Source organism: Eufriesea mexicana, unplaced genomic scaffold, assembly GCF_001483705.2.
Source record: "Eufriesea mexicana isolate 0111107269 unplaced genomic scaffold, ASM148370v2 scaffold1357, whole genome shotgun sequence".
NCBI classification, from domain to species: domain Eukaryota; kingdom Metazoa; phylum Arthropoda; class Insecta; order Hymenoptera; family Apidae; genus Eufriesea; species Eufriesea mexicana.
Window position 1 is genome coordinate 831,801 of NW_016909472.1, and position 17,876 is coordinate 849,676.

A 17,876-nucleotide genomic window follows, 5' to 3' on the forward strand; every position below is an offset into this window, starting at 1 on the left:
TTTTCTATAAATGATTTATGACTCTTGAGAATTTTTCATGGACATTCGTTTCATATGACAAATGTAACTTACATTGTACGGGATTTTCTATGATTATTAATACCGATGACTCTTGTGAATTATTTAATGATTTACATGATAAAAATGAGAATAACTCTTTCATCTCGCAAACAATATATATAGATTTGCTAAATCGATTAATTTCAAGAGAAAGATCAATAAATAAAGGTTTATTTTTAATATCGAAAGTCAAATATGAATCAAATGTTTTGGCACTAAAAGTTTTTCAAAATTCAGCATGTGGATTTTGGTCCGTAAATGACTAATACATTTATCTTTGATTTTAATGTGCAGTCAATCATAAAAATGTTCGTACAATTTGATTTCTCGTCCCATTAATTTCTATATTCTCATTTTTCATCAGTACCATGAAATTTTCTTTTTTTTCTTTGTGTCTTCACAATTGGAATAGTAATAACCCATTTTCACGACTTTCTAGATCGAGTTTTCATTTGTTAAACTTTTTTAAATAACTTAATGACTAATAAAAACTCCGGCAAAGCGGAACCTCTATAAATCGAAAATTTTAGTTCTCCTCTTGGGATTTGACTTATTGAGGTTCAACTGTGTCCTACCAATGATGGTAAAACTTTATCTCTTGTTCTATTTTACAGCAGTTGGTGCATAAAGATTTGCCGTATCTAAGAAATATTATAAAAACTGAAATTTTATGTCAGCTTATAAAATAAGAAATTGATTTTTGAAATTTCTTTCTCCAGTTGCTACTTCCACAAATTACACTTTAGAATGTGCCCCACGTTTCCATTTAAAGTTCGAAAATATAAACTGTAGCGTGATGAAAAATTCATAAATGATTTATTAAAAAGTTATGGCAAAAACATGAAACGTGATATAGATGTTGCAAATACCTATATTCCATTTTGCCTTTATTAATACAAGTTTGATATCGATGTACTATTGAATTCGTCATAGATTTCATTTTGTTGCAACTTTGTTTCATTACTTCATATATAATATGAACAAAAATATACAAAAATATGTATACAATCGTAGAAAATATATCTTATGCTAATAAATAACATAAGCAACAGCTTGCCCCTATATAAAACTGTGACAAATGCTTTCATATTTTTACTATAATCTTTTAATATAATATATTTTCTTGTTACATGAAATTTCAATCTTATATTTACTCGTTTGAATATTTGATACCTTTTCCCGTACACCCAATTAACGTGCACCTCACTTCCTAATTATTATTAGGAAAAATTAATATTAAAATTGATACTGGAGAAAAACTTTTGACTTGTTCAACTTACCGACAAAATTTGTTCAAAAGTGCTACATCCTGCATATCAAAATTATACAGGTTGGACAACGTGGCGTGACCACTTTCATTGCTCTCATTATTAATAAGTTAATTTTTCTCCTTTTTCTTTCATAGCAATCTAATTAAAATCAAATCTCGCTATTTTGAAACTTTTTTTATGTTCTATCACTTATGGCAAAATAATTTTTTAATAATTTTCTTATAATTAAATAATTGTAAATAATTTATGTGGTTACGTTAGATGGTACTCTCTGTATATCCTATATTTTATCGAAATCTGTCCTTAATTATAGGTCCTTTGTTGCTTATTGAAGAGAATATTTTTTCCAAGAAGCTTCGCAAAATTATTTTATCTGGCAATTTATCTACACTGTATTATCTATATTACCTTTTTATAATAACGAAGCTTTATCACGTGCAATATTTATTGCAAAGAAATTGCTGTGGCATCTTTTATTTGTCGTGCAGCCAGCTCGTGACTGCTCAGGAGGATCAAAGGATCGCGTGACACAGAGCAACGGGTAATTAAAAGATCTTTAGAAGCCATTCGTTGACTAGACTTTATACCATGCTTATTTTACACGCAATTTACGACAGTCATTGACATGTAATTTTTCACAAACTCTGAAAGCATAGTTTATGTTAACATGTTTCGTTCGTTCCAAATTATAATGTCCAATTTTATAATACGTTGAGAACTGTTGTCACTATGTTCTTTTATTTCTGCATCCTGTAATATCTAAAATGTAGGATATTGCAAATTTAATTTTTATCCAACATTGTGAATATTAGTAACGCGATGATAAATGGTTTGTTTAAACCAATATTTGATATGTTTAATTAGGAAAATATGATAAACTTTATATTTTTAATTATATTGTTATATACATATAGACAGATAAGTGATCAAAATTTCAAAGTACAGAACAAATTAATTAGCTTTTGAAAATTTCTAATTATACGAAAATTTACAAGAGATTTTCTAATAAATTGTGAAAATATAATGTGTAGATAGGAAATACGTTAAAAAACAATAATTGAAAATTGGCGGTGTAAGCTTTATTACAAAATTATATAAAAATGTGAAATATATACGGTAATGTATACGGTATGCTTTCTATCTTGCAAATGTCAAAAATCGATGCACTAAAATAATTCATTTATTTATAAATTTAGGATAAGAAATGATATTAATGCAGATTTGAAGGGCTCGTAGTATCCTAAATGATTTAATATAAGTACCAAGTAATTTAATAAGTTAATGAATAATACCAATACGTTAATGCTTCGTAAACAATTTGTAATTTTGTTTTAAATAGCACATTTTATTGAAAGAATGCAAAGAATAAGTAACCCATTTAACATAAATACAGATTATGTAATTAACTCTGTACACACCCACAAACCTGGTACCTTACCAATTATTAAAAATGTAAAAAAATATTTGGAATAAAACTGAATTTATATCGTATATAAATATATATCTATATATGTACATGCTCAGTGATACATATATGTCACACGGATAAATATGTATCAGTGACAGATAGATCGCTTACGTCTTTATATGAATTATAATAGACAATATTTTGAACGTTATTCACATTAATCAAATAGTATCTCGATAATTATCAATTTTTAACCTCAAATACTTTAATATTTTATACTTTATATTATATTTCATTTCGTACAATTTAACTATCATATCCTGATAAAAAGGGAGAAATAGTAGAAAATTTGTTAAAGCATCAGAGCATTTTCATTTAACATTTGTTATATAATAGATTTTATACAATAGTGTATAAGAATAGTCAATGAAATTCAGATGATATAGTTTAATGATTTACTTGGTATATGTACATTTTCTCGAACGCAGACTCTTGATGTTCACTTATATGGATTACACCGTAATTAGTTATACGAAATATTTAAATATTCATCTTCACTTCTTCCTACAAAATATTTTCTTATCCGTACAGTATAAATATTTTCAAATTCGTGATTGCTATAGCGAAAATAATAAACGCTACATTTGACATGGAACCACGTTACCTTGTATTTGACTTATGCGAATGATCGTTTACACTTAACCTAAAGAATATAGGCTATTATTATTCTTGTAGGATTCGAAGACGATGCATCATTTAATGGCTAATAGCTAATATTTAATAACTAATAACAAATATTTAATAACTATAATATTCTTTTTTTTTTGGCACTACATACGAACTATTATTAAACTGTGATACTTCGATTATATCTGTATGGAACAACAAGCTCGATCGTACACAACGACTCTCGACTCTGACAACTCTTATGACTCTCGACTCTGATTCTTCACTCGCTGATCCTTCACTCTAAAAACTGACTCGTACACGAATTTCGTCGATCATGTACCTTGCACATACACGACCTCTCGCTTCCTATTTTTCTACATTTTTCATACATTTTTCATCCAGTTATACTGTAAAAACTTTCAATCCACTGGAAGCTCTGAATGACTGTGCATCCTTCATTTGTGTCATAATATCGAGTACTCGATCTAAACTCTTTTCTATTGTTCCTATTATTGTAGTATTTTTCACCTTTCTTCATTTTTTCTATTCTCTATACCCAACTCTTCTGTATTACAAGTATCATTTATTCGACTGAATACATTTTATTCACTGAATATAAACATTATCATATGATATAACATGTTATTAATATAAATGTTATCATTCCTATAACTGCTATTTAATATATTTGATATTAATTTCTTTAATCCTGATTAGTCCTAATTTTTTGCTTCAGTCATTATGAAACTAATATTATACATTGCGTAGCACATCGCTCAAAGATTGATATTAACGCTCTATGGGTCCCTGTAACTTTCAAGTTACATAGTAATGTATGGATATTTTATTAAATACTGCATTCAACGTTATCGTCTTGATCACTCCAGTTCGCGATTTTTCTTTCGATATATTTATAATTATTTTTACAATACCTCTCGTGGGTCCATTTTTAAAAATTCTAATTCTTTCTCATTTACCAGTTATTCGATCATGATAGGTTAAGTCCTCTACGACCCCCTATGATCTTTTTTCCAAAAGATGGCGTGGAAAATTATCCTGTCACAAAATTATCTTGGCACAATAGTACAAACGTTGTTAGTTAAAACCTTCAATATGAATTCGTTATAACGAAATTGTCAAAACTGCTGAATTTATTGATCGATATTTGTTGATTTTCGTTACATACAATTCTTATAGTCAAGAAAAATAAATATTCGGTCCATAGAGGGTTAAATAACGATCTTAATTTTCTTTTTCGGGTCAATATAAAATTATCGTTACATTAAATGGTGCATAAGTTAACTCTTTGTACTCGAAGATTTTTTTGCGATGAAGGTATAATAATTCACAACTTTTCGTATATTTTTCTAATCTCGGTGATACCATTTATACTCGAATAAAAAAAGAAAGCAACGTGTATTTCATTTTAATATTTCACGTGTTCCTTTAACCTAGTTACTACTTCATACGTTACATAATCTTCAAGGTACTAAAACAAACGATCTGAGTCACCCCTTGAGTGCAAAAGGAATAAAGATTGATAATAGATAACAGTTTCAATTTTCTTATTTAGATTATCTAATGAATTGTAAAATGAATATCAAAATGGATTATTTAATTTTTAAATAATTTTCCACTTTCAGACAATTTCTCTTCCTCGATCACATTTATCCTTATTTCTTATTTGTTTCCATTATTTCCAGAAGATGTATCGTAGTGGAAGATGAAGATGTATTTATTATTTTACCTGACAAACGTTGCCAAGAATTGGATCACGAAGACGCTATATTTCTTGAAGGTCCAACCGAGTTTGACTCTATCAAAACATCTACTTGTCCCATGGAACCGTGCCATCAGAAACTATATTATCGTATTGTATGTGGTGGGTTGTTCCCGTGATAACTATAATTCCATCCCTGAATACCTTTCTAAGTTACTTATAAACTTCCTGAGATACCCTTTTATGTATAATTTATAACTTATGTTTCTTTATGTTTCGAAATTAACAATTATGGCTCGAAATATTACAGATGTAATCAATTTCGGAACAAAATTGTAATTTGATAGCAACGTGGGATCCAAAAGCTTAGAACATTATTTATCAGTGAAATTGTTTGCAGTTTTATTTGTATTATTTGCACTGTCGTAGTGATTGATGCACCTATTTCTTTTCATTTTTGCCATCCTACCGAATTGACATAGTTTATGACACAATTTATATTCAGGACTTTAACTATTTTTATAATTAGGTAATGAGGTTAATTATTTTGTTAATTTCACAATAGTTTCACTATCTATCATTCTTAATGTCCTAAAATAACTCCATAATTTTTAAAGCTTCTGATAGTCAGAAAGTCAAGTAGTTTCTTACTCAGTTGTAATAGATCAACCAGTGATCATCCTCTTTTTTAAAAAATGCGTGATGAATGAAAAGGAAGGTCACTAACACAGTTAAAAATGGCAACAATACATTAAACCTTGTTAAAATTCGATATCTTCAATCGGTGTTTGGATATATGTGAAAGTCGATGCTTTTTCGATGGATTTCAATTTTTATGGATGGATTTCGGTTTCAGTTTTTACGTAGTTAACGTATTACTTACCGTCAAGCTATTAATTAGCCTTTCGCTTCCATTATTTATCAATCAAAAGCCAATCATTCGGCTTTTGAATATCGTATTAACAGTAAAAAGGGACACTTTATAATTTGCTATTAAATTTTAAGAAATGTAAGCTTGCGTAAAATAACACGCAATTAAAAAGTAAAAATCACCAGAGTATTTATTATCCTAAAATATTTCAGTTATTTTAAATAGTCGCATACACTTTAGGATAATAACGCGATACGCACTAATTGTTAATGCATCGAAAAGTAAATTAAGAATGTGAAATAACGAGTTAACAAAGGTTAAAGGAATTAACAATATCAACAGAGTGTAGTGACATCATCCAACTAGCACCGAATATCTCGAAGAAAATAAAACGTTCATATTTAAATTTACACATTTTGAAAAAGTACTTCAGAAATACTTATTTGCCGTCGCTACATAGATACATACTATTCCCTAGTGCAACTATGTTTGACAAAGAGAAGAAATCGTTCATCGAGTAAAACGCTGTGTCGATTAATATTTTCGATTAATATTTTGAATTACTGTGACAGAAAATATGTTGGTCTTGCTGAACAAAAATTTTAATTACAATTCTCAGGTATGTCGAGTAACTCTGATGATAATTAATCAGTAATACTTACAACTGGTATCGTCGCATGTTTTCATCACTATCGACGACGTTAATAAGAAAAATAGGATAATTGATCCGTCAAAGTAATCTGATCATCAACGAATCAGATCTCTATTGGGATCAACTACTCATCGCAGCTCAGATTAATCGAAACAACGGAACAGATTGATCCGAATAACAGAAGGGTTCGTTTGAAACAGTATAGACAACGTACATCACAGCTATATGCCACGGACTCACTGATTCTGGAATCTGATTTAAGCAATGAGATCACACGTTCTAGCCTTGATTAACAGGATCACAGATTCTGGGCTTGATTGAGAAATAGGCTCACAGATTCCGGACTTAGCTGATTGTGAGTAATAGGTTCACAGATTCTTCACTTGCTTGGACAATGAGATCAAACCCATTTGGAGGCAACTGGCTTCCTCGGTATGGAATTATTAATAATTCCAACGTCAACATCAATTGGGTGGTCCTTCGAACGAGCATTAACCGTGGTACACATACGCAAGGCCACGACAATTCGGAATTCATCATCAGTGATGATCATAGAATCCCGATCGAAAGCGTGCAATATCGATATTGTGACCATAACCGCTTTAAACTAATTTGAAGAAGCTTTAAAACGAATTATTTGTCAAATAAAATTTTGAAAATTTGTACTAACAGGCAACGTTGAAATATAGTTTAGTTTTAATTACTTTTTAATTTGTATGTAGGCAATACTTTCTAATGAAAATATTTATTACGCGTTATTATTATAAGATTTGACTAATGCTATTGTAAATTTTACATTTCACGTCAGCAATGAAAAGTCATTTTATTTCACGCTGAATTTATATAACCTCGTGAAAATTTACTTTACTAATACTTTACGAGGGAAAATAACTTTATTGTTTTCAAGTCAAACCGATCTTAATCAAAGGACATTATTGTTTCTACGCTTTAAATACATTGTGCCGTTGGTATTGCTGGAAGAAAACGGTTTTCAACTACATAGTACGGAAGCAGGAACTGAACTTCAAGATAACAACTTCGTCCTTTCTATGAATTAATAATATTAACAAAGGACTAAAATAATCGATTGAAAGAAAGAAATTATTGGAAGAAAAATGGTTGTTATTTAATGAAATAATGCATCTATATTTTATCTACCTTACAGTTCGTATTACGTAGTTATGAAACTGGTTAAAGTTAAAAGCCAAAGAGGAAATAATTTAACACTGATTTACATTACAATAATATAAAACCAGGAGTTTTTGTTGCTTTCTGTAAAATAGTAGAAAATCGGGTGATCGAGTTTGAAATTTTAACGTAATTAATTTTGTAATTTAGCTAAACGCAGAGAATGAAAGATATAACATAGTCTATGTTCATTATTACCGACACATTTACAACTAATCTAATAACTCATCTGCCTGTTTAATATTTCTTTAATTTATTATTAACCACGTTAACGCTAAAAGCACCGTTCTTTATGTATTATCAAACTTTGGATGAGTTTGAATAAATTATTAAGGAAGAACAGCTTCGGATATTACTATCAGAGTTTTACTATTAAAGAGTAACACGTGTAGCTGTTTACATGACAGATTTGAAAAATATAAATCTGGCATTTTCCGATACGAAATCGTAGGAGTAAGTAAATGTTCAGTTTCCATGTCTGCTGTATCTCTGATAGTTTGCGAGATACCGACCACATATGTTCCATCGCCTCTACTCTGGCGTCGATTTCACCCCTTCAGCATGAGCGATGGCAGATAAAAAAAAAAAACGTGTCAAATATTTTTAGCTGCTCCAAATCGTGCAAAGTTTCATAAAAATGAGCGATTATCACTTCAATATGGCGGCTCGTTAGGTACAAGTTACAGGTCAGTAATCGCAGTGTTAGCGTTAGAAATATTAGCAAGCACAGTACAGTAGCCAGGGAAATAATATTTTTTCCTATTAATTAGTTTCTCGCGAAGAAAGTAGTAAGAAAGAGCCATTAAAACCAACAATCTGTGCTCGTGTACGAAATATCCAGTCAATTTCACGTCACCGGTGGCTCATATTTGCCCCATTAAGACGGCACAGAAACACAAAAACGCGGCTTGTTAATCGTCACGAGATTGCACGCTATGCTTCAACGGTGATAATGAAAACTCCGGTGGAAATGTGATAATGAGCGTCATTAACGACAAACGGTGCTTTTTCTCAGCCACTTCTTATTCTTGGCCACGGCTCGTTGCCTCCAATACGCCGGCTGGTCGTGCGCTGCATGTATTAATTAACAGAGTTCGACTTCCGTCGAGTGGCTTTTGGTTCGCTGTGAAGCCGTCGGTTAGTACGACCAGTTGTGCACCGTAACTGATCGATATCGCTTTTCCAACTGTATCCTTATGAACGCACCGTTGGAAAATACCGGAAAACTCGAAGAATTCCGTCCACCGACTGTTCCACTATGGTATTTCAAACGTTGGAATTAGCGGTGTTGATAGATCGCGATCTTGTGCACGCGTATAGTTGTCCAGAGTATTTTAATACCCGGACTACCGACCTATAATGTGCAATTAAATGTATCATGTATAAATGTTACCGATCGAAGTGGTATAACGAAGATACTTGGGTACAGTGAGGTACGGAAATAAGTGATGCGTCTTCCCATAAGCGATATTTACTTGCATTGCACTTTCATCAAGAGAATTCTGCGTTAACGTAATTGAACCTTCAAAGCGAGTTCATTATTAAATTTTATAGCAAAAAAGTACAGGTAACCCTCCCATAACACGGTAGATAGGTTCCTAGAAAATGCCGTGTTGTGTGAAACCCTGTTGTATGAAACCCCGAGCCAGTACAAAAAGGTTACTTTTCGAAAACTTATTAAAAACAATTTTTTTTTTAATTCTACATAAACAATTTAATTTTCATTACAAATATAAACGTATGTACAACACAAAGTGTCGCGTCTCCGACGGGTTGTAAGGCCGTCTCGCGACTACGACACGTGTTGCCCGCCAAATGAATATTGGGCAACTATTTAAGTTGCACGAGCAGAAAAAACTCGTATCTACGACGTTCGACGTTTCGAAAAGAACCGTGGCGTGTTGCTGATTCGAAGAGAACTGTTTCAAGAGAACCGATGTCTCTGATATTTCGTATGGAAGTCGTTAGAAAGAACCGGTGTCTTTGAGAGCTCGTACGGAAGTGAGCTCCTCGATCTTCCCAAGATCGGCCTTAGGAAAATCGGGAGCTCGCCAAATATCATTGGCTGCTTTTGGCCAAGGGCGTTCCCTTGGTTCGCGAATCCGTGATCTTGGAGTGAGGGAAGGTTCCCCCGAAAAACCACGATAGTGGAGGAAACCCTCTCCTCCAAGGTGGGGTACCTGGGGTCCACCCGCGCGCTGGTGACCCCATCGGTCGTTTGTTACCCCTAGCGAGGGCCTGAGGCTTCCAACGTGTGCGGACCACGTGGAGCCCTCAGGCCTATTGTCAGCCAAGTCTTAAGAGCCGTCGCCTAATTTCGTTAAATTAGGGATTTCCAGGATTCTCGTGTTCCGCGACACGAGAAGTCAAAGAAAAAAGGTAAAGTAGTTAAACATGCTGAAGGCATGGAGCGGGAAATTCCGATGCCGAATTGTTTGACCCTAAGACCTGGCTGTTGGAAGACCGTAACGGGTCTTCCTTGTTTCACGACGGAACGCAAAGTAAAAGAAAAGGAAAAACATTATTTTAATTTAACGCAACTTTAATTTAATAAATTTCTTCATCGTCACTGCTTATGTAGAAGTACAGTGTTGTACAAAGGTTTTTCGCAATTTTCTTATCGTGTTAGAGCGAAACCGTGTTATAGGATACCGTGTTGTAAGCGGGTTTCCGCAATTTATGAATCGTGTTTAGCGAAACAGTGTTATCGGATGCCGTGTTGTAGGAGGGCTACCTGTATATCAATGTAGTAAAGATAGAAATTTAAATTAATCGTGACAAAATAGAATTAACGTTTTAATAATTAACATTTGATATCCTTTGCGTTTTATTATATCTTTCCTATGTCAATATTACAATCAAATATTCGTGATTTTATATTTCAACGCTTCTCTATTCGTAATCTCAAAATTTTATTCTTTTATTTCATTTTATCTCTGCTTATAGACGCTCAATGCTTACATCAGAGTTTTGGGACTAATTTTGAGAACATATGCGAGGGATTACTTATTCAGGATTCGTTGCTTAATGATACAAATTGTGTTGGAAATTAGCTACGCCTATGCAACGATGGTGACAGGCCTGTTAGAGGTTGTAGGCCAATACCGACCTTTGGACCTCAAGATACTATGCAGGCATCAAGGAGTCTGTTTTTGGGGTTTATAAGGGCCTGACGTCCCTCGCTGCTCTCACTCTCAAATCCGGAACAGTGCAGATAGCTTACGTATTGTGACCCACAGTGGTGTGATAAAGACTCTTGTGCTTCATTTGTATATTCGCATAAAGTGTATACATTTCACTTATATTAAACTTTATACATCCAATTGCGGTGCAACTGAATACGGTCACTTCCCGGTACGTTAATCATATGGATTTCCTTCTCGAAATTCCCATCAAATTGTATACCTTCAATCATACTATAAATTAATTCGTATTGGAAATAATATGTATCTTTCAATTGCAATTTAGTCGCATTGATGACAAATAACCCTTCAAAATGTTCAAGTATTACATCTCATTCATTATACCGACAATAGAAATTAAATCTAAGATATCATTAGCAGTCGTACAATTCCTAGTTATCATTAAGCTCCCTTCATAAATTACATTTCATTTAATTAAGGCTTTTATTCATACTCTTTGTTTGGTTTCCTTCAAACCATTGTCTATCATAACACGTTCATACTCATTAAACTTATTTTACATGTTACCGAAAATTTTACACGTTTCATTAGTTAATATCATTGTTAAACAGTTTTTAATAAATTTTAATCGCTTCGTGCTATTTTTTTGACTAATAAAAGGCTTTTTCATGGACACTGTGAAATTAAAATTTTTCTTCCGCTAAATTCAGCTTCATATTTCAACAGTCTCGTCTATTGAAGTATTTTAAAATAAACGCTGATAATTTTGCACCAATTATCATAGAATCCTTCCTTATTTCTTAAATCACTGCTTTGTCTTCTAAAATAATTAGTTCTCTCGGGGCTTGTGACGGGTTCAATCACACTTGTGATTAAGAATAGTTTTAAGATGCAGAACTGATTTTGAACGGAGCTTTATTCTGTCTGACTTTCTACGTAGAGTCGAGAATCATTTTCTATTCTATCGTGTCTTATTTACAAGGTAATATACTAAAGTGTTAATTATAGATGTTGATGGAATTTTCCTCAGGATACCTAAAAAATATTGAACAACTATTTATTTCTTTTAAATTTGTCTTCGTGAATATTTAAAGAAGGAAGCCAATTCTAAATTAGCGGTAGTAAGACATGTTTAGTCGAATACATTGCAAATATAGGTACAAGTACGGTATATATGGACAAATTTAAGTATATAAGTGAACTAACAAAACATACATTTGTTTAAATAACTTACTAAGGAACTCGATTTTTCAGTCAATTTCTTCAGCTATATGTTTATGTTAATCTGTATGTTAATCTATATGTTAATCTATATGTTCAAATACAAAACATGGATAGGACGATATTTTATTTGTATTAATAAAGAAGTTATTAAATTCCAAAGTTTTTCATATTGCTGAAAATGATAAGTTGTGGAAACAAATAACGTATCTTTAAAAAACTTTTAAGTAATTACCTTGCGTAAAATTATTACCTTATGTAAAATTGTTGATATTTCAACTAAGGACTATAGTTCTTAAAACTTTTAACATATCGGTGGCATAATTTTTCGACCATAATGTCTTTGAAAATGTCTGGAGAAAATAGTTTCGTTTAAATCACCTTTCTATATTTTATATTTCATACCAGAAGACAGTTAAAGGAAAAATTGATGTAGGTAGAATCGTCGATCGTCTCCTAAGTTAAAATTGAGGCAATAATTTTTTCACGAAGAAATAAATTTTATATTACAAGTGCTCGAGCTTAGTTGAAATGGGAAATAAATTAATAGAAATTTTAGATCTCGCTATAAGCTAAACTAATTACCATAAATTGCTTCAACTTCGCATAAATATCATCCGTTAAAAGACAGTTTATCTCAAAGTTGTGTTTACAGTTAAAACCTCGATTTAATGCTATCTCAGAAAGCAATCAATTTCATCCTCTTTGCAGCAGCACCTTATATTATAATTAACTATCCTTCACGATATCCTTGTAACGAGAAATTTATTACAGTAAGCGTTTGTATCGTTATATCGCTACAAAAATATATTGCCTGCCATATTTAATAAATCATTATCTTCTATCGGATGCTTTCGTGTTTCGTACATTCATTTTAATACAAAGTGTGTAATTTATTCCAAACGAAAAGTATATTAATTTCAAAGCAACGAAATTCAAACTTCTGACGGATACGATTAATTTCGAACGATTAAAACGTATTAGTAAATATTAATAAATATAAATTTACCAATTACGCGATTCTATAATAAGATGATAATCCTGTGGAATTGGTTTCCCAAGTGAGAGACAGTGAGGAACGAGTTTGTCATTATCGAGTGATGATGTGTGTGTTGATACGTAGTGTAAGGATATTTGTTTCATGTGCGGAAGGTCAATCTTATGGATGAAATGTTCGGTGACAGTTATGGGAACGTGTCAGTCACACAGAGAATGAAGGAGATAGTACAGAAAGAACAGAGAGAGTGTATACAGTGACCAGAGAGAATACATATCGTTAGTGAGAAAAAAGGAATATTTACTAACTTCATATATCTATTTTGTGATCAGTGGATCGCGCACAGATCACTATTCGGCTCCAAGGACCATGAAATGTATAGCGCACAGGTCACTGTTCGGTTCGAAGGATCCAAAAAGTATCGCGTCGCTTCGCGAATGATTTCTGTGGGTTCGACGGGTTGTAAGGCCGTCTCGCGATCACGTAATGTTGTCCCTCTATACGGCGTTTCGTAGAGAACTGATTGACGACTCTATTGGAACTCGACTCTTCCACGATTCGAAGAGGACTCTACTCTTTGACGATTCAAAGCGAACTCGACTCTTCCACGATTCGAAGAGGACTCATGCTCCTCTATTTTCCTAAGATCGGTCTTAGGAAAAATCGGGAGCTCGCCAAATATTATTGGCTGATTTGACCAAGGGTGTTCCCTTGGTCCGCAAATCGGTCACATTGAAAGAAGGGAAGGTTCCCACAAACGAAGACGGTAGTGGAGGAAACCCTCTCCTCTAAGGTGAGGTACGCGCTGGTGGACCCATCGGCCGTTTATGGCCCCTAGTTAGGGCCTGAGGCTTCCAACGTGTGCGGACCACGTGGAGCCCACAGGCCTATTGTCAGCCAAGTCTTAAGAGTCGTCGCTTAATTTCGTTAAATTAGGAATTTCCATGATTCTCGTGTTGCGGAACACGAGAAGTCATAATAAAAATGAAAGCATTCAAACATGCTGAAGGCATGGAGAGGAAAATTCATTCTTTATCTCCCCTACCCGAAATTATCATCCTCCTGCATAGTTATCTGTCGCCATACCCAAAAATAGACAATTTATCCTAAAATTTAACCTTCTTCGCAAACGCTCCATTCCGATTTCCCACGCCGCGAAACATCGTATCATAGAACTAACCCTCCCTATAAACATCCCATCTCGATTTTCCAATTATCATATCTTAAAAGCTAATCACGAACACCCTCCCTCCATTTCCCACGCCACAATTAAAACCAGAGGTATCACGAAAATCACTTATCTCCAATAATCATAAATATCCTTCCCCACTCTTTGGAACCACCCCCAAAACACTCATGTATAAGAGTCGACCGAGTTAAAGCATAAAACATTCTTAAGCATACCACGAAACCATACGGAGTTTCGTTCAACCTTTACTCGCGAGTTGTATATGTCACTACGGTACATTATAATTGCGCTATTGGTAAAGACCTATTGATACTACGGTACAATAGATACGATCCCTTAAATATCTCGACTCTGTGCATCGTCCGAACAATCCAACTTAGTTTGAACAAACGTTCGAACTCGACACTTTATCGTCATCGGGAGTAGTTTAACTCAAACCACCTTTCCCGTGACACCTTCCTTGTTCCGCGACAGAACTATCAGTAATAACAGTATTATTTTATAATTGTCAACACGATCTTTTAGACACTTATGATAACATAAGAAGAATCGTGTTAAGCAAAATTTTATTAATTGCTATGTTAATTGTTGGGAATTTCGTGGAGGAAATAGCCAAACGCACAGGGAAATAACTGTATTCAGTTGTATAGCAATCTTTAGGTTTATTACGCGATATAAAATTAAAGCGTATGAGTCTTTTTGAATACCACTATGGGTCACAATGTATGAACTAGCCGTTCTGTTTCTAACTTGGGAGTGAGGAGCTCTGAGGGACAGCAGACCCTTTTAAATCCTCAAAACCGACCCCTTGAAGTCCAAGGGTCGGTAATGCCCTGCAACCTTCGATAGGCACGTCGTCATCGTTACATAGACGTAGCTGACTTCCAACATTAATATATTCAAAAACATAATTTCATATTCAGAATTAAAAATAAGAACATTTTCAAGACCTTTTTCAAATGACAATGTCCTTGTTTAAATTTTATAGCATATATGAATATGAATAGGAAGAATGTCTATCTAATACACCTCGAATCAGAAATATGAAATCAATGGACGAAAGCAGTTTTTCTTATATGAATTACATTTTACAAATACAAAATCGAAATTTGTTTGCAAAAAAGAAAGGATTGATAAGGAAAAAGAACTGAAACGTATTTAATAATAATCGAAAGCAATGCTATTACAGTCATAAGTCATTTAGAAGGAAATATACATACAGTTACTGCCAGAAGTTGAAAGACAAAATAATTATTTGCGAATTTTTGTATATCTTTTATTTCCTGTGATACATATATTAAAACTAAAAGTAGAATAAGGAGATAGCTATGAGTTTGCTATTTAACAATTATATATTTATTACAAATTATAATATACACACGCCACAAAAGGATAACAACGATTAGGTATGTGTGGTGAAATTTCTCTTAATACTATTATTATCTCGTCACTGTTCACTTTCACGCTTTTCATAAGAAATTGACTCTCCTCGCAACATATTGGCTCTGACCTATAACAATTGCACAATATCACACATTCTAGATCTTCCATTCGCGCTTTCAGAAACATACATATCTGCATCATCACTCGTCCTCACACACTCGCATTCACACTAATAAAACCAAATCCACAAAAGCATCTTAAAAGCATCTTATAAGCATCTTATAAGCGTGAAAGGCAATGAATTTTCTTCGAATACCTTGTTCAATTTTTAATTTTAATATACGTATCTCGGAATGTAAATGATGCACGATAATTCGTAAGTCATTACGTTATTCGAAGAATCTCTACAGATATGGATTATCTGAGATTTCTTAAGACTTTTATAATTCATAGTTACGAAAACAGTGGATTTTATAATTCATAGAATTATATGAACAAACCGTTGTCACTAACTTAAGATGACAAATGTACAACATACATGCATAACAGATTCAGTACGTCCTTTAATTTTATAGCATGGTTAGTTGTTACATGTGAAAATAATCCTGACATATTAAACAACATTCAATGGGCAGACGAATGTAAATTAAACAATAACAGTGTAATTAATGTTAATAATTGTCATTTTTGGTCCATCGATCATCCCCATTGCTATCGAAAACGTGATCTTCAGTCAAAAATAACAGTGTAGTACACGATCATACGACTGTATCTTATCTTTATAAACAAAATATGACGTTTGAAATTTATTCAAATTCTCTCTGCACAATTTCTAATTTTATTACAAATCCTTCTAAATAATATTGTAGAACGTACTGATATTATGTAACGAAACAGATTTCCATTTGTTAACGTTTAAATCATTTATGAATATTTAAATTCAAAGTTTGTTAAGTTTAAGCACTTATGAACCCCTAGATAACTCGATTAGTTCTCATCAGGGTCTCACTGTTCTCAATGGCTATGTCTCTGTGGAATCATTCATAATTTTTACACTACGATATGTTTCTTTCCTGGATGATATTTTACGAAATATTATATAAGGAAATCATTATATAATATTAATAATAGTAATAATTCAGTATAGTAATTTAATCTGAAATGATTTATTAATTATTAATTAACCGAGTGAAGATATTTCTCCTAGTCATGAAATGGAAAATTAGTAATCCTTTTTGTTCTAATCCTTTGTTACTTATAACACAAATCTAAATGGTATGGTACTTTTCACCATCGTAATAAATATAACTTAAAAATCGAATTGACAGAATTAGGATTTGCTGTAAAACGTAGCTTCCTAAAAGTAGATGCTCTTAAACTACAATTTTCAGTGTCATGTTTGAAATCATGATCTAACTCCTGCAAGTTCTATGTGCAGCTCTGTAAAACTCGATCTCCAAGCTATGGTATTATCAATCTTTCTTGAATAATTTATTTCCATTTACATTTATCAGGTACGCCAAAAACATCATGACTATATATAGAACGGAAATAGAATAAATTAGACGAGAGACGTGAACGATAGATGCCATCATTGCGTGGCGTCTTGATCGATGGTTAGTCGTTTGTTTTTCCTTCTTCTGGATCGTGCCTTCGAAGAGAGAGGATAGCATTCCCTGCGTAGGGCCAGTCATCCAACATATAGGAAAGTAACCTAAATACTCAAGTCTAATGCCACAACGATCTAATCCCTTCATTCGGTTATTTAAATGCAATAGTAACGAGAAACGTTTATATCATATGTAGGATCGGTTTAGTTGGATTGGCTAAAATAACGCTGTTTACTTCTTGATAGAGTGGAATAAGCTTATACGTAGATTGACGGCTATGAAACAAGAGGGATTCGCTATGGGTACGTTCGACTTTGACGTCTTACTGCCATACTGGCACACAATTATAAAAGCAATTTCCAAACGACTTCTGGAGACCGTTAAAGACTGGAGACCGTAGACTGTTCTCGAGACTGCGGAGAATGGAGCTGCCCGCGCCCTTGCACCCTTATTTAAAGCATTCATTCTGTCCTTTTCCGTACTCAGGCTTTCCT